Raw genomic sequence first — 18,455 nt, forward strand, 5'->3', positions numbered from 1 at the left:
GCCCAAAATCTCTTTAATCTGCGCTAAAATTTCAGCCCAGAAAGGTTGAATACTCGGGCAGTCCCACCAGATATGTTTGAAATCCCCGAGGAGACCGCATCCCCGCCAGCAGAGTGCAGAGGTCCCCGGGAAGATCCTAGCCAATTTAGTGGGGAATAGGTACCAATCAAAGATGGTCTTGTAGTGAGCTTCCCTCAAGCCTACCGACAAGTTATGCCTAGGAATGTCCCGCCACAGGCCCCTCCACTCATCCTCAGTGACCTCCCTCCCCAGGAGACGCTCCCAGAATTCCATATGCCTGGCCCTGGGTGTGTGTAGTGTAGTCAGCAGTATCTCATATAGAGACGAAATCGCCCCCTTCATTGAGCCCGCCCGTGACAATACCAGTTTCTCCACATCCGTAAGGCTCCGGCAGCCCGCCTCCCTGTACTGCGGCGCCGTGGCCCAGTGTTTGAGCTGCAAATAATGGAACTGCTCACTGTTGGGGACCCCAAATTCACTCTTACAGTCCTGGAACGAGCGGAACTCCCCCTTATCGAATAGATCCGCCAGCTTTAGACACCCTCCCTCTCGCCACCCATCAAAGGGACCCTCCTCTCTGGCTGGGGCGAAGGCCGGATTAAAGTGTATCGGGGTGTAAGGTGAAGGGAATGTCGTCCACCCCTCCCTCCGCGTGACTCTATCCCAAACCTCCAATGTGGTGCGCGTTGGCGTGCTAAGATATGCATTCGGCGGTCTATCTCCCCTTGGTTTCCACAGCAGGTCCCAGATGGACCTGCCGGCTATCGCACGGTCCATATGAAGCCAATGCTTCTCCGATTCCCGCACCGTCCATTCCAGCACGACCCGCAATTGGGCCGCTTGATAGTATAGCTCAAAGTCCGGCAGCCCCATCCCTCCATCCGCCCTGCGTTTCCGAAGCACCGTGAAAGGGAGCCTGGCCCTCCCTCCCTGCCATACAAACTGAGTAATCAACGTCTTCAGCTGCGGAAGGAATGCCTTCTCCAGCGGGATCGGCAAGGCCTGAAACAAGTAAAGGATCCGGGGCAGTACCATCATCTTCACCGCATTGATTCGCCCCAGCCAAGATATGAACAGGGGCGACCACCGTCGCAACTCCTGCCGCAAGTGTGGCAATACTGAGGCGTAGTTGGCCCCATATAGTCCCGAAACCGTCGGTGTCAGCTGCACCCCTAGATATTGTAGTGAGTGTTGGGCCCATGAGAGCGTCGTCTGGGACTTGAGCGAGGCCACCTCCGCTCTCGAGAGGGTGAGATTGAGTATGTAGGATTTGGTCATGTTGACCTTGAACCCTGCCACTCTCTCAAAGTCTCTCAATTCCTCCTGCACCGCGGGTAGAGAGACATGCGGCTCCCCCAGAGTCAGCAGAATATCATCCGCGAAGAGGGAGATTTTGTGGTCCTCCCCTCCAAATCGGATCCCTTTAATGGAAGCATTCTCCCTCACCCGGATGGCTAGTGGCTCTATGCTGAGGGCGAAAAGCAGAGGGGACAGCGGGCACCCCTGTCTAGTACCTCTAGCCAGCTGGAAGGGCGCGGAGGGTGTCCCGTTGACCACCACTCTCGCGGAGGGATGGCTGTAGTTGGCTCGCACCATCTCCATGAAAGCGTCCCCGAATCCAAATTTTCGCAGGGTTAAGAAGAGGAAGGGCCAATCTACGCGGTCGAACGCTTTTTCAGCGTCCAAACCCACTAGCACCGCTGGAATCTTAAATCTGGATGATTTCTCGATAAGGTGGATGGTACGCCGTATATTATCGTGCGTCTGACGCCCTTTAATGAAGCCCGACTGATCCGGATGGATCAATCGGGGCAGCAGGTCGTCCAGGCGGCTAGCTAGGATCATGGAGTAAAGCTTAGCATCTAGGTTCAGAAGTGCTATGGGGCGGTATGATGCACACACCAGCGGGTCCTTGCCCGGTTTAGGTAGGACCGTGATCACCGCCTCTGCCATTGATTGGGACACTCTCGCCTCCTTCGCCACCGCTCGAAATAGAGCCGTCAGATGCGGGGCGAGCTCATCTACAAAGTGTTTGTAAAAGTGGGCGGTATAGCCGTCGGGCCCAGGTGCCTTGTGGAGCTTGAGACGCTTTATGGCACTTCGCACCTCCTCCACGGAGATAGGTTCGTCCAGCCTGTCCCGATCCAGCGCCGACAGCTGGGGGCATTCCACCCCATCGAGATAAGCCGTTTGCGCGTCGTGCACCCGCGGGTTCCCCCCATACAGCTCACCATAGAAATCCCTAAAGGCTCTGGTCTTCGCCGCCTCCTCGTGCGTGACTCGGTCTGGCCCAACCCGAATGCCTTCCACATAGGATTTCGCCCGCTGAATGCGGAGCTTTCGGGCCAACTGAGAACCCACCTTGTCCCCCTGTTCATACCCCGCGCGGCGCAGCCTCAGTAAGGTATATTCTGCCCTGGCGCTATAAATCGCCCGCAATTTGCCCCTCACCGCCGTGAGTTGCCGCTGCAGATCGCGAGTGGGTTTATCTTTGTGCCTACCCTCCAACCCCCTGAGTTCCTCCTCCAGTGTCTCCCGTTCCAATGCTTGTTGTCGCCGCAGCGATGCCTGTAATTGGATACATTTGCCCCTCATCACCGCCTTGAAGGCGTCCCACGTATTTTGATGCGAGGTGTCGGCAGGAGGGTTGTCCTGGAAGTATTCCCCTATGGCCTCGGTCAGTTCCACTCTCCGCACTTGGTCGCGCAGGAGGGCCCCCGGAAAGTACCATCTACCACGACTCCGCTCCCCCCACTGAAGCTCCAACAAGACCATCCCGTGGTCTGAGACCGAAAGGGGGAGAATCTGCGCCCCCGTCGCCTTCCCCACTAATGCCTGACTAATGAAGATGTAGTCTATTCTAGTGTAGGTTCGGTGGACATGGGAGTAGAAAGTGTAGTCTTTTGCCGTCTCATGAAGAGCCCGCCACCCATCCCGCAGCCCGAGGGAATCGAAGCGGTCCTTGACTCGCTTGGAGAATACTGATGATCTCGCCCCCGCCACGTGAGAACCGTCCAGGGCACCATCCCACAGGCAATTAAAGTCCCCCCAACAGAATGATGGGGCCCTCCGCGAACCAGCCCAGGGACCCCAACATGCGTGCTGTGAACACCGCCTGTCCCGTGTTCGGAGCATACACGACCGCGATGGTGCACAGTTGGCCCTGAAGCCGCCCCTTGAGCATGAGCCATCTCCCCTCCTTATCTCTCTGTGAGTCCACTACCTGGAAGGGCATCGAGCCGTGGAACAATATCGCCACTCCATTATGTTTGGTGGCGGCCGCTGAGTGAAAAATCTGTGGGAAAGCCCTATGCTTGAGTCTACCCACGTCCTCCCTTGTAAGGTGTGTTTCCTGCAGCGCAACTACCTGGACCTGCTTATCCACTATGTACTTCAGGACCTGCTGCCTCTTCTGGGGCGAGTTCAGGCCCTTCACGTTCCATGGAGCCCACGTCACCATCTTAAGTAAGTGTAGACCCCCCTCTCCACCCCGTGTTGTAAGATCCGCCGAAGCAAGACCTCAGCGCCTGTCCTCCACCCCCCCCGGGACCCCTTCCGAACTTCTCACTGTCTCTCCCCGGTCTCCCCCCACTACTTCGTTGCAGCCTACTTCTGGTACCCTCTCCCCCCCCACCCGACCCCCTCGCACCCCCCCCCCTCCCGCCTCCCCCCCCCCCCCCACAAGCACCCAACCATGGAACCCCACATACCCGGGGTAGTTCCAGGGAAAGTAACCAAGACCCCGCCCCATCGAACTCCTAACCTCATCAACTTGCTCCGCAACCGGCAGAGCATCAACAACATGTGGGCCAAACAAAGGGCTCATAGAGAAAAACAAAAACCTCAGTGTCTATGTAGCCGCAATGTCTCTGCGGAGATTGCTGCCTCCTTCTCCGCTGGGCCGTCACAGACTCGCTGCCAGCCACCTGGCTGCGCCGCTCGGGCTCCCGGGGCCCTCCCGGCCGGAGGGCCCCCCGCGGCGGCTCTAGAACTGCATCCCGGAGAATCCCGGACTTCCAACTCGCGACCGTTACTCACGGTGAGGACCTCCTCGCTGGCATTGCGCCCTGCGCCACTGCTCCCCCCGTGAGCCGGCCGCCACTGTTCCGGACGGCCCCGGGCCACCCCCCTCCTCCGGCGCCGACGGGAGGTCCAGGATACGCAGCCCTTCTCCCACGTCCGTGATGTGGTGTCTTTTATTTTTCCATTCGAAGCTGAGCCCAAAGGGATAGGTCCAACGGTAGCGCACATTGTCCTCTCTAAGTTTACTGGTCACCGGGCGGAGCTGCTGCCTCCGAACAAGAGTGGCCTGCGACAAGTCCTGGTACAGAGAGCAACTGTGGCCCTGGAACGAGACGTCCTTCTTCTTCCTGGCCGCTTCCAGGATGGCTTCCTTGACCGGGAAGGCGTGCAGCTTCGCCAAGACATCCCTCGGCCTCCGGCGGTCGCCCTGGCCCGGTGGTCCGACCCTGTGCACCCGATCCACTTTGATGTTGAGGTCTGGCCTGTTTACCACCTCTCCAAAGAGGCCCATGACGAACGCCTCCAGGTCCGGACCTTCTGCGCCTTCTTCCAAGTCTCTCACCCGTATATTCTCCCTCCGGGAACGGTCCTCCAAGTCCTCCAGCTTCAGGGCAGCTTGCGCCAGCTGCGCGCGAAGCTCCGCACACTCCGACCGGGAAGCCTGAGCTGTATTTTCCAGGGATTGCACCTTTTCCTCCACCTCCAGGGTTCGCGACCCCACGGCGTCCACATCTCTGCGCAGATCGCCAAGCTTCTCCGTGAGGTCCCCCCGCAGTTGGTCCAGGCTAGCGTGGAGGTCCCGTTTGAGTTCACCACATAGCTCCCTCTTGAAGTCCCGGAGCGTAGCCACCAGGTCGTCCTTCGTCAAGGCCATGTCTTCCCCTCCGCCTGGCCCACCTTCGTCCGCAGCGTTGGAGCGCGCCTGGAAGTACTTCGCCACGTGGTTTTCCTGAGGCTTTGGTGCCTTCTTCGTCGGGGGCGCACGGGACGACTTCCCCATCAGACCGCCCCCTCCGTGCCTCACGGCGTCGCCTCCACCGGTTCTCTGGCCTCTTCGCGCCCGGCCGCCGCGTCTCAGTCACCGAAGACCAGAGCAGGGACCGACCCGGCTTCGTTCAGGCACTCAGGCAGGCCCACGTGCTGTGCCCCAGAGAGTCCTTGTCAGTGCCGCGGACGCTCCTCCGATCCCAGCGCCGGCAGGTGTCCCACTTGGCCGCCATCTTGGAGTCAGGCATCGTCTCCCACCGGGGCGCGCGGTGATTGCCCCCCGCGCCCCCGCTCCCCTCCGCCTGGCGCGATCTCCCCTAGAGCGGACCACTTGTCTCCTGCTGGCCCACCGACCTTCTTCACGGGCTCCGGGAGGGCCGCAGTCACCGCCTCCTCACGGACGTCCCACCGGGAAGTGTCCCCATGCGCTGGTCCGCTCACCGGTGTCTGCAGAGTCCGGCACCGCCTCTCCCCCTCACCGCGGTGTTCTTCTCCCGCTGCGCGGTCACCGCGACCAGCCTCTGATCACTCTCTGGAGACCGGGGAACCGCCGCTCGGCGAGCGACCGTGGCCGTCCGCCGCCATTTTGCCGGGACCTCGCTCCCAGGACAGTGCTCGCCACCTAGCCGCAGCGGAGCCGATTCATCTTCGCCTCCGGGCCATTCTTCGCCACAGGCACCCCGCGAGTGTTCACCGCAAGAAGCGCCAGTCTGGAGCCCCAGTTTAGCTGCTAACAGGAGTCCGTGGGGCCGGAGCTGACTCGGTGCACTACCAGTCAGCCATCTTACTTGGCCACGCACCCCCTCCTTCTCTAGTTTTAATGGATTTATCCTGTTGGACCTGTCAGCCCTAGGGTAGTCTCCCCATCTATTTTTGATCGTGCCTCATTTTTTCCACCCTCATTTTTGATGTTGGACTTAGGTCTCTGGGCGCCTTTTCATTGCCAACCAGTGTTAAGGTGCAGGTGCTCCCTTCTCCCAAGATGGCTGCCACAGACCCCTGCTACTGCAGAGTGGTCTTTCATAGCTGCCAGGAGCTGGCTGGAACCCCACAACAATATTGCGACACCAGCCCGCCTTTTTTGTCCCATAGGTAGAATGGGGAAGCTCCTGGAATGTGCTGGAACCTTCTAGAAGGGAGGTGGGGTTTTTACTTTTGCCGCCTTGGCTAGAGGTCACCTGACCTAGGGATACATAAGTGAGGGAGGGAACTTTTTCCAGTCAGTTGGCCAGTTCGGGTGAAGCAGAGCTGGTGAATCCATGCCGGAGTGTAGGCGGTAGGGCCTAGCCAGGGACTTATGCCTCTGAGAGTGACAGGGCTTAGGTGCTGTCTCTTAAGTGAGTGAGGGATCCTGTGAAACCCACTGATCTTGCCCAGCAGTAGGAGGACCCAGGGAACCTCTGCCCAGCCTGACTAGGAAGGACCTAGTCGCCAACTCATCCCCTACCCCCCAAGGAACAGAACCCCAAGGGCGCCAGTATCATCTGCGCCACAAAGACTGAATATTGAAACTGCAGAAGCGACATCCTGAAACTTCATGCCAAAGCGAATATTGTAACTTCATGAAACGACTGATTGCCTGACTGCTGGGGATCGACCAAGTACTGGCGCTGTGTTTCCTGCGCTGCCAGACCTGACCTGTGACCCCCTGTGCGGATCTGCTGTCGAGCGCGGAGCTGGCCGAGCTCCCGCTTAATTTGTGACCCCCCCCCCGGTGCAAGGACCCGCAATGCGATCACCGCCGCGGCCCGTAGGCCTCAGGGAAGTGTCAGTGCCAAGTCGGGGCCTGCGGAGAAGCCCGGGGCCCCGCCGCTGCCGTCGCAGCGTCAGAAGGAAGAGCGAGTGTCCGGGAGTGTCCCGCGCCGCTGCACGCATCGGAAGAAGGGCCCGGAGCGGAACCGAGCGACGAGACCAAGGTAACCCCCGGGGGCTGGGAGGTAGCGCGGCCGTGTGGCGGCCTGAGACTCGCTCCCCGGGAGTCGTGGGAAGGCCCTGTGGTAAATAATTTAATTACCGGGACTTAATCGGGACTTAATTTGATACAGAAACATAATAAAAATAGCTCAGTAAATAAGAGGCAGAATCCGTGGTATTAGAGGTTCGGAATGGGCTTTATTCCAATGGACGATTCGAATCGGTTGCTCCAAGTTCCATCACCACGAAGGTTCAGGAAGTGAAGTACATACTTTATTGATAATTAATCACTTTTATACAATAGGCATTACAGTGAAGCAAATGCAAGAGGCGTAACAATTGATAGTGTAGATAAGAGATACATACGTAGCAAAAATAGGCGTAACTGGGTGTGACTAAAGAACGTCATCAGGTGTGATGTCATAATAGGGTGGTTCCATGAAAGAATTTCGCAATGTCAGCAGAAATACTTGGCAGTAATGCGCGCGCAGCAACATGACGTGTGATTGACGTGCAACTAGGGGGTGAAGGGGACTTGACATTTAGCTCTACATGTGGCGACAGATGTCTGGAGGGTCAAGTCAACCTAATCCCAAATCATATCTGACATCCTATGTTTAAAGAACTATGTTATCCAAAAGAGAGGTCTCTTAGAATAGAATCTTATTCTATACTGCCTATACTGACTGTTAGTGCGTGTACAAGCGTCTAAGTGTCTACACTAGATGCGAGGGCAGAAGTCTTCCATAATAATAAGGCTATGAATTACTTGCATAAAGACAGAGAAGCCGGGCCTTTGCTCGGTAGCTGGAAGAATGTTTACTTAAACTACTAGACAGGAATGCATTGGGCAGGGAGCGGAGCAGATAATTTCGAAGGTGAAATACAGTTTTTGGCAGGCAACAGGCTGATGTCAGGCATCGTGAGCCGCGCAGGGAATGAGACAAAGTTCATGGTCACAGATGCAGGCTCAGACTGGAGCTTCAGAGGCAGAAAGCAAGAAAAGCTTGATGACAGAATCAGGGCCTACTTGCCTGGACTGTAAAATGGCATAAGTGAACCATATAAAGCCGGTGGCCTTTCATACTTAGGAATGGAATATCCAGCCTATTCATGGCGGATCTGAAAGAGGACATGTTGACGGTGGACGCACATGAGTTTGCGTCTTCATAACTGGAACTGGAGGGAACATACATGTACTTGTGATTCATACATGAAACCGTTGGGGTCCAAGATAGGGGACATAGCTGAACAGAAAAATCCATATTTCCACAGCCCGGTGCGCCCCCTGCCAAGTGGGAACGACACCGCATGCAGAGACTGTGACTTTCCCCCCTCCGTGGGATTTCCCGCCGTAATTGTGAGTCTCCCCTACGTGGGATTACCCTCTCCTGGGGACTGCCGTTCGCAGGACTCAACAGTGCTCAATGCGTTCTATGTCCCAGTAGCGCTGATCATTCCATTGTATTTACCAGTGCTCAATGCGTTCTATGTCTCAGTAGCGCTGATCATTCCCTTGTATTCAACAGTGCTCAATGCGTTCTATGTTGGAGTAGCGCTGATCATTCCTTTGTATTCAACAGTGCTCAATGCGTTCTATGTTGGAGTAGCGCTGATCGTCCAATTGTATTTACCAGTGCTCAATGCGTTCTATGTCTCAGTAGCGCTGATCATTCCTTTGTATTCAACAGTGCTCAATGCGTTCTATGTTGGAGTAGCGCTGATCGTCCAATTGTATTTACCAGTGCTCAATGCGTTCTATGTCTCAGTAGCGCTGATCATTCCATTGTATTTACCAGTGCTCAATGCGTTCTATGTCTCAGTAGCGCTGATCATTCCCTTGTATTCAACAGTGCTCAATGCGTTCTATGTTGGAGTAGCGCTGATCATTCCTTTGTATTCAACAGTGCTCAATGCGTTCTATGTTGGAGTAGCGCTGATCGTCCAATTGTATTTACCAGTGCTCAATGCGTTCTATGTCTCAGTAGCGCTGATCATTCCTTTGTATTCAACAGTGCTCAATGCGTTCTATGTTGGAGTAGCGCTGATCGTCCAATTGTATTTACCAGTGCTCAATGCGTTCTATGTCTCAGTAGCGCTGATCATTCCTGTGTATTCACCAGTACGCAATGCGTTCTAAGTCTAAGGAGCGCTGATCCCATGTGTTGCATTCACAAGCGCTCAGAGCGTGCTAATTCCAATTAGTGGGTAACCTCAGTCTGTGGTCTCAAGCGCTCCATTCTCCAGTGGAGGTCCCAAGTGCAAGGCGCTTCCTGTACCCACAACACTTATGCTCAGGGTGCTAGGCAAACATTATACGACCGCAAGTTATGCTCATGTGCCTTTGTTTCTTCGTAGACATCAGTAGCGCCACGTGTGCAGGCCCCGGCCCGCAGCACTAGGGAAGTTCATACTGCAGGTATTGCCGAGGTAACCGTAATGAGATGCTGTAATGCACATGTTAAAGTGTACAGGTAATGAGAAGCTGTAATGCAAATGTTAATGTGTACAAGTTAAGATACATTGCCCTCCAAGATTACCGTGTGTGCTCCTTTGATTAGATAAAATCTGATTAATTTGCATTCACCTTATTGTGTGGCGTCCATTATTGTGTGCGTTTACTGCTTCAAAGGATGCGAGTGTTGTATGGTCGCTTAACACTTTGGGTGCCCAGCCGCTCGTGTCACGTTACCCCCTTAGGGCCTGGAGACCCCAGGTCTTACATATCCTTTTTAAAATAATTTTTAATTTTCTGCATAAATGACAATTTCCTTTTCTCTCTGTACATTGTGTGAGATCTTCCTTTTATGTACTGCTCTTAGGCGAAACCTAAATACCTTCTGTCTGGACGAGTCCCTATTAATGTTTGATCGTACATACAAACTCCACTGGATATTATTATTGTTGGGGCTTCTATGTTTAAGACCAATCAGATGTTCGCTTTTACTCTAATGCTTCTCCAATACCAGTGCGTTTTTTATTCTTGTAACCAATCAGCTTTTGTCTTACGTATTTGTTTAACCAATACTTGCGCTGCTTTTCTGTGACGTCAGTCTCACTCCTTTCTACTGACCCCTCCTTTACAATTTTGCATCAGCTTCACGCCCGCTGTTATGAACCAATCCCAGCGCGGCTACCTGTGACTTCAGTGTAGGAACCTGCGACTGACCCCTCCTTTACAAGGTAATGCGAAAACTTATTTTCTCATAATTTTGCATGTACATTGCATTAATTAACAACATAGAAACATTCGCTACTTTGTCATATTCTCTAAATTCAAAGAATATTCAATTTCTTTTGCTGCGCGTAAAACCTTTCCGCTTACTCTTCACACACTACGAGTAAAACCTTTCCGCTTACTCTTCACTTAAACATCAGAGAACCTGCTACTCCTTCAGTATTACCCTTTCTAGGTGATATAAGACCAAAGTTTCACCAACAGACTCCTTTGCTACCAATTAATCTCACTTTTATCCAAAGAAATAATCCCTAAATCAGTGCTTCTAATTCTGCATAACTTTCAGCACCTTCTCTTAATCATGACAAGTAACCTCACTGCAGTGTGGCTTCCATTCACCACCCGGGATTCAATATTCCCGGGAATTTCCAGACAACATAAAACAAAAACACATGGGTTTGGTCAATACATAAAATAATAATTTAATCCACAATATTTTCTATCTTACTAACTAGATCTCTAAACCATAGCTCTGCTACCAAGAAAAACTGATCCAGCGGGTTACCAGCTTGGGTTACTCACACACCATATACTCACCTGGGCCCATAAACATTCATACATAAGCTAGTAGTACCGCTGGGGTCAATTTTGATATACCTGTGAGATGGTATTTACCTTTAGCAATTCTTACCAACCCAATCTCTGATAATGAATTACCAATGAATCTAGTTGCTAGATGAATAGCTAGAAATGAAATTTAACGGTTTATTCTCAAATAACCACAGACTTGAAGTTTAAAAAACTTTATCTAATCAATAATTTTGTGAGTCAAAGACACCAATCACATTTCAAACACCGTCCTCAAGAAAGAAATCCGAATAATTCAATATAAAATCTCTATCACAGATATAATGATAACAGTACCTGGAAGGGAGAAAACAGAGAGTAGTACAAGCACATACTACACAGAATTATAGGTTCGAGGCATGTGGGCTGCTGAATTCATATCTGTGCATAGATCGCCGCCTAGTGTTGGGTCCGGATGTTTGCACGTTGTTGTCCTGGAAGAGTCTTCGAAGTATCCTTGGATAGGTGACTCCTCCCCTGGACTACAGTGCGCATGGGCATCCTCTCCATCCTCAGATTGTTTTTTTCCGCCATTGGGTTCGGATGTGCTATCTTAACTCCAGTTAGGAAAAAACTTAGTCGAGGCCAAAAGGCCTTTAGTTAGCGTCGGTAGTGTTCACTCGATCGGTTTCGACCCTACCTGTTAGCTTACTAACTTCGGAAACAACTTTTCGCTTTTTACCTGACCATCGACGACACCGACGATGGAGTCGAGGACACCATTCAAGAGGTGCCCAGTATGCAACGCGAAATATCCCCATATCGATGTCCACCCGGTGTGCAACAAATGCTTGTCGCCGGACCACAACGAATCGACATGCATGGCCTGTGCCCGGTTCCGTTCCAAGAAGACTCTACGGAATCGACGAGCGGCGAGACTAGAAGCGCAGCACGTGGCACCGGCCCCGGCAGACATCTTCAACGCCGAAGATGTCGAGGAGTTGGAAATCCTACCCTCCAATCCCGGTTCCGAACATGACTCCGATTCGGACGACGTCGACGAATCACTCTTTCGCAGAGATGAAGACAACACCGAGGTAGGAGACGACGATGAGGCCTTAGGGGCCGAAGAGAGTAGCTCCAATGACGAGCAAGGCCTACCCGTTCAGACTGACGAGGGCCCAGTGCCACAGTCTATGGCTCCGGTCGAGGGATCGCCTTCGGGCCTTACCCGAGACCTATCCCGCGGTTCTTCGGCCCCGCCCTCGGGCCCGGCCTCGGACGTTCAGCGGCAGCCATTGTTACCTAAACCGGCTGGTTTCCCTTCTACCAAACCGAAACCGAAAGCTGCACCGGTACAAATGAAACCGAAACCGAAAGTGGCGCTAGTCGGATCGAGGCCTTCCACACCTTCGACGCCAGCGACACGCATCGGCACCGAGCGCACCAAACGAGACTTCGGTGCCGAACTTGAAGCGGCCGACGCCGGAGTCGGCATACGGAAAAAGGCCCTCGGTGCCATCAAACCTGCTCGACTCCTAAACCAAAGGTCATACCACCTGCTGCGTCTCACGTCGCTTCCACGGCAACGCCGACGCCTCCTGCATCGAAGACGTCGACGGCCATTTCCGCCCCTCGACCCGATGACCCACCGGCGCCGAAAAAGTCCACGGCCGCCTCTACAAACCTGGTGGGCGCTAAGGCCTCGAAAGCGCTTCAAGTGCGAACCGTTGCAGCACAAAGCAGCAAAACCCAAGCGGTCCTCCAGAACACATCGGGCTCCGGCCCACTAAAAGCTCAAGCAGCCTCTTCGGCGCCAGCCAACATAACTTTTGGCCTGCCGCCATCCACGATCCCGAAAATGTTCCAACTCAGGACACGGGTCACCCACACCACGGTTACACCTGCTGAGACGTCTCCGTCACATTACATCGACGCCAACACCGGCAGGATGATTATCCATGACCGGAGGATAACTTCAGAGCCACCCTTGGACCCTTTCAGGATCCCACTAAAAAGAAAGCTGCCTGTGGACTCTCTCCCCTCTCTCTCTCCCACACACTCCGACACGGATGCGTTGGCAGACTATATGGATGACCAAGTCCCTTACCACGGAGACATGGACCCTGATGACCAACAGGACCCTGATCAAACTTGGGGCGACCCTGCAGACCCCAGTGCACCTCTAGATGCACAGGACCCACAACTCTATGGAGCGAAAACATCTCCGACAGAGGACACTGCAGCGTTCAACGCTCTTATTGAACGTGCTGCAAATAATCATGGAGTGCAGCTTCACTCTGACACCGTGGAAGACGACTTCCTTATGGACACTTTCGCTTCCTCGGAAAGGCATGTAAAGACTCTGCCCATGTTGAAAGGAGTCCTCAAACCAGCCAAGGACATCTTCAAGGAACCCACCAGGGCAAGGGTGATAAACCCCAGGATCGACAAAAAGTACAGATCAACACCTGGGGACCCTACTTACATCAGAGGCCAATTACCTCTCGACTCCATTGTCGTTGCGAATGCTCGCAAGAGGGCACACTCGCAAACGACAGGTGACGCTCCTCCCCCGGACAAAGAGTCCAAGGTTTTAGAGACCTCTGGCAAGCGAGTTGCCGCCCAGGCTGCCAACATATGGCACATAGCCAACACTCAAGCGCTCCTCGCTCGCTACGATAGAGCGCACTATGATACAATGGAGCAACTACTCCAACATCTCCCTGACCAGTTTAAAGAAGGTGCAGAAATTCTTATCAGAGAGGGACAGCTACTCACAAATGCTTCCATCAAGTGTGCACTAGATGCCGCAGACACGGCGGCCAGGGCCATAAACACAAGCGTCATGCTGCGACGACATGCCTGGTTGCGAATCTCCGGGTTCAAACCTGAGGTGCAAAATAATATACTAAACCAACCTGTCAACCCCGACTATTTATTCGGGCCGGAGGTTGACACAGCCCTTGAGAAAATAAAGAAGGACACGGACACTGCAAAGTCCATGGGGGCTCTCCAGACTCAGTCCTTTCGGAGCAGCTCCTTTCGTCGCCCCGGAAATAGAGGAGCAGGTAGAGGACAGGGGTCACAGCAGACATACAACAAAGGCAATACCCAAACCACCTACGATAAAAACACCCGGGGTGGATATCGTGGCTCCAGTACAAAGGGCAGAGGACGCGGCTACGGCAACACCAGGTCCTCCCCCAAGAACAAGCAGTGACGCCCTCTCCCTTCCTCCCGACCACATAACACCTGTCGGGGGAAGGCTACAAAGGTTCCTGTCCACGTGGAACTCCATCACCACGGACAGGTGGGTCAAAGATATTGTCAAATACGGTTACTGTCTAGAGCTAACCTCCATTCCACCCACAATACCTCCAAGAAACCGTCCTATGTCCTCAGAGCACTTAACGCTCTTACAGCAAGAGGTGCAAAGTATGCTTCTAAAAGGCGCTATAGAGGTCGTACCCGTCCACGAGCACGGTACGGGAGTGTACTCCCTCTACTTTTTAATACCGAAAAAGGACGGGTCACTCAGGCCTATACTAGACCTAAGACCCCTGAACCGGTACATTCTTTCCGAGCACTTTCACATGCTCACTCTCCAGCAAGTCCTTCCGCTTCTCAAGCAGGGAGACTTCCTGGCCACACTGGACCTCAAGGATGCGTATTTCCACATACCCATTCACCCCTCACACAAAAAATACCTCAGGTTCACTGTTCAGGGACAACACTATCAATTCAAAGTCCTGCCCTTCGGCGTGACAACAGCGCCCAGGGTCTTCACAAAGTGCCTAGCTACTGTGGCGGCACATCTACGGAGGCAGCACATACACGTCTACCCCTACCTGGACGACTGGCTCGTTCAAGCGAAGTCAGCCCAGCAATGTGCCAGCCACATGTCCCGCACCATTCACCTCCTTCACAGTCTGGGATTCTCACTAAATTACCCAAAATCCCATCTCCAGCCCGCACACGTACAACAGTACCTGGGTGCGACTATAGACACTCTGGCGGCCACAGCTCAGCCAAATTTAGTGAGGATCAACAGCATGCAAATGCTGATTTCCAAGTTCAAACCTTCCTGCGCGAGTGTTCATGCAGTTGATAGGCATGATGGCCTCCTGCATTTTCATAGTCCCGCACGCGAGATTACATATGCGCCCGCTTCAGGAGTGCTTGGCACGTCAGTGGAATCCGGCTCAAGGACAGTTGAAAGACCTAGTGTTGGTGAGCGGTCGGGCATACAACTCTCTGCATTGGTGGAATCCACAAAACCTTTGCAAGGGCCGACCGTTCCAAGAGCCTGTTCCACAAATAGTACTGACAGCGGACGCGTCTCTCCAGGGATGGGGAGCTCATGTACTCCACTACACAGTGCAGGGACTATGGACGACACAACAGAAGAAAATGCACATCAACCTTCTGGAACTGATGGCAATCTTCCTAGCCATGAAGGCATTCAAAGTACATCTGTGCAACAAGGTCGTGTTGATCCGGACGGACAACATGACCGCAATGTACTACATACAGAAGCAGGGAGGAACGCACTCTCCACAGTTGTCTCATCTGGCTCAGAGCATGTGGAAGTGGGCCATTCAGAGGAACATGTTCCTCATGGCGGAACCCCTCCCCGGCAAGGACAACCAAATGGCGGATCTGCTCAGCAGACACAGCCACCAGATGCACGAGTGGGAATTACACCCATCAGTACTCCAGCCGTACTTCCAGCAGTGGGGTCATCCAGAGATAGACCTGTTCGCCACAAGCGAAAACGCAAAATGCCAAAGCTTTGCCGCCAGGTTCCCACATCCGCAGTCGCAGGGCAATGCGATATGGATGAGCTGGTCCGGCAGATTTGCGTACGCTTTTCCCCCAGCGCCGTTAATACCGCTGGTGGCTCGCAAACTCAGACAACACTCCCTGACACTCGTCCTAGTTGCTCCTACGTGGGCACGCCAGCCATGGTACACCACCTTCCTCGAACTTTCCGTGGTGCCGCATCAAAGGCTGCGGATCAAACCCGCGCATTTGACGCAGAACCATGGAGAGATTCAGCACCCAGATCCGCAACAGCTGAACCTGGCAATCTGGCTCCTGAAGTCCTAGAGTTTGGCTATCTCAACCTGCCACCTGACTGTATGGACATCATCAAGGAGGCCAGGAGACCCACTACAAGGGCTTGATATGCAGCCAAATGGAAAAGGTTTGTCATTTATTGCGGTAATAATGACATTAACCCGCTGGACGCATCCATCCAAAACATCATTTGTTACCTCCTACACCTATACCGATGCAATCTGGCGTACACCTCTATACGTGTCCATTTGACCGCAATATCAGCCTATCTACAAACCAGGCAGCACCTCTCTCTATTCAGAGTGCCTGCCATCAAAGCATTCTTGGAAGGACTCAAACGAGTCATTCCACCAAGCCACCCACCAGCTCCAATGTGGAACCTCAACCTGGTCCTCACACGCCTGATGGGTCCACCCTTTGAACCTCTCCACTCATGCGAGATTCAATTCCTCACCTGGAAAGTAGCTTTCCTGGTAGCGATCACTTCTTTAAGAAGAGTTAGTGAACTCCAGGCACTAACAGTTCAAGAGCCATTTATACAGGTTCATGCCAACAGGGTCGTACTACGTACCAACCCCAAATTCATGCCCAAGGTAATATCGCAGTTCCACATCAATCAAACTATTGAACTGCCCGTTTTCTTCCAAAACCCACAAACTGTCGCGGAAAGGGCACTCCACACACTAGATGTCAAAAGGGCCCTCATGTATTACATCGACAGGACCAAACCCTTTAGGAAGACAAAACAACTGTTCGTTGCCTTTGCCCCACACCACAAAGGTAACGCCATCTCCAAAGCGGGGATAGCCAGATGGATAGTTAAGTGTATCCAAATTTGTTATCAAAAGGCAAAACGCACATTAACTATTCCCCCACGAGCCCACTCAACACGTAAGTTAGGGGCCTCCATGGCTTTTCTAGGAAATATTCCCCTGCATGATATATGTAGAGCAGCCACCTGGTCCACTACACACACATTTACCAAACACTATTGTGTAGATGTGCAATCAAAACAGCAGGCAGCTGTAGGACAGGCTGTTCTCAAAACCCTTTTTCAGACCGCTGCAGCTGGCACGGGTAGCCGCCGCTAATAGAGGGCACTGCTATACATTCTATGCACAGATATGAATTCAGCAGCCCACATGCCTCGAACTGAATATGCTACTTACCAGTATGCATCTGTTCTTGGCATGTAGGGCTGCTGACATTCATATCGCCCTCCCTCCTCCCCGGCGTCTGTAGCAGCTGCAGCTCTCAGAATTACTGTAAGCATGGTCATCACTTTCTGTATCTACTCCATCACTGCCACAATGGCGAAAAACAATCTGAGGATGGAGAGGATGCCCATGCGCACTGTAGTCCAGGGGAGGAGTCCCCTATCCAAGGATACTTCGAAGACTCTTCCAGGACAACAACGTGCAAACATCCGGACCCAACACTAGGCGGCGATCTATGCACAGATATGAATGTCAGCAGCCCTACATGCCAAGAACAGATGCATACTGGTAAGTAGCATATTCATTATCTAGGATGGTGTGAGGACGAATTCCTGGCCAAAGCGTCAGATGGAGTCTCCAGGACAGTTCGGGAAACCAAGGATCAGGACAGGTTCAGGACGGGGAAGGTGACCTCTTCTAAGTGCAACGCCAGCGTCGCACCCCTCTCTGGCACTATTCTCCTTGATTCTTCCGCAAGCCCCTTCTGATATGTGCCTCTTCGATTTTTCCGCGATCCCCTTCTAGAGGACTGGAGTCTTCAGCATTCAGTTTGGTTCTTGGTTTCTCGTGTGGTCTCTGAGCATGCCCTCCTCCGAATTCTGCGTCGCTTCTGCAGCATCTCCGTGTATCTAACTAACTACCTCAATTATACTATTCTATGTTCATGTACCACTCCCAAATGTTTCAATATTGTGAAAACCCCTAATTCTGATTGGATAGGGCAAGGGGCGAGGTCTTCACACCATGCTAGGTGTAATAATTTTCTTTAAGCTTATTTTTCTATGTTCCCGCCTCTTACTTTACTTTCCCGAGCTTTATTTCCCATCCGCATTTAATGTAATGATCAATACATTGTATTTACAATTTAGTTCTTCTCCTTCCCTTCACAGGTCGATCGGTGCGTTTTCCACAAAATTGTTGCCAGTTCGGCCATGGCGAGGTTTCAATGATATCCTCATGGTTCCGGATGGGTTTGAGTGCACTTGCGCACAAGTCACATGGGGTAGGGATTTCAGTCACCCTCCGAGGCCCAAATATGAACTATTAATAAAGTCAGAAAGAGACGTGTTAGAATTTCAACTAAAATAATTTCACTGTATACCACTTATCTCTACTCTATCCCCATTTACTTATATAAATCTTTCGTATTTAGTAGAACTGCAAGATTTTAGTTTCAGCAAAGCATGCACATCAACATGTGATTTTTAAGCGGATATTTTAGAAGCTATTGCGCAGCTGCAAAGAATTTCCATCCAAGCATAGAAAACGTCATACTGCGTAGCTGAAGTAGACGCATGCGCAGTAAGAATCCCGTGTTTTTGGTGGCCATTTTAACCCCTTCTGTGCCCATGACGAGATGGTCTCGTCATGGAGCACAGTCGCGCTGTGCCCATGACGAGACCATCTCGTCATGACACCCACCCACGGGGGAAGAGCTGGCGCTCCCCCCGTGAGTGGTCGATCCT

General features: G+C 52.7%; 1 protein-coding gene across 4 annotated transcripts in view; it reads left to right on the forward strand.

Annotated features, from left to right (window-relative positions):
• Positions 1-18,455, forward strand: part of SAMHD1 (SAM and HD domain containing deoxynucleoside triphosphate triphosphohydrolase 1) — a 1,667,622-nt gene that overhangs the window by 48,882 nt on the left and 1,600,285 nt on the right. For 2 of the 4 annotated variants that reach the window (XM_085618924.1, XM_085618925.1), the window contains one exon: positions 10,043-10,128. The exons of the other annotated variants lie outside the window; for them this stretch is intronic. The gene's annotated coding sequence lies outside the window, so the exon portion shown is untranslated. The remainder of the gene's footprint in view (positions 1-10,042; positions 10,129-18,455) is intronic. 4 annotated transcript variants of the gene reach the window in all.

This window comes from Triturus cristatus, chromosome 7 (assembly GCF_964204655.1).
Source record: "Triturus cristatus chromosome 7, aTriCri1.1, whole genome shotgun sequence".
Taxonomy (NCBI): domain Eukaryota; kingdom Metazoa; phylum Chordata; class Amphibia; order Caudata; family Salamandridae; genus Triturus; species Triturus cristatus.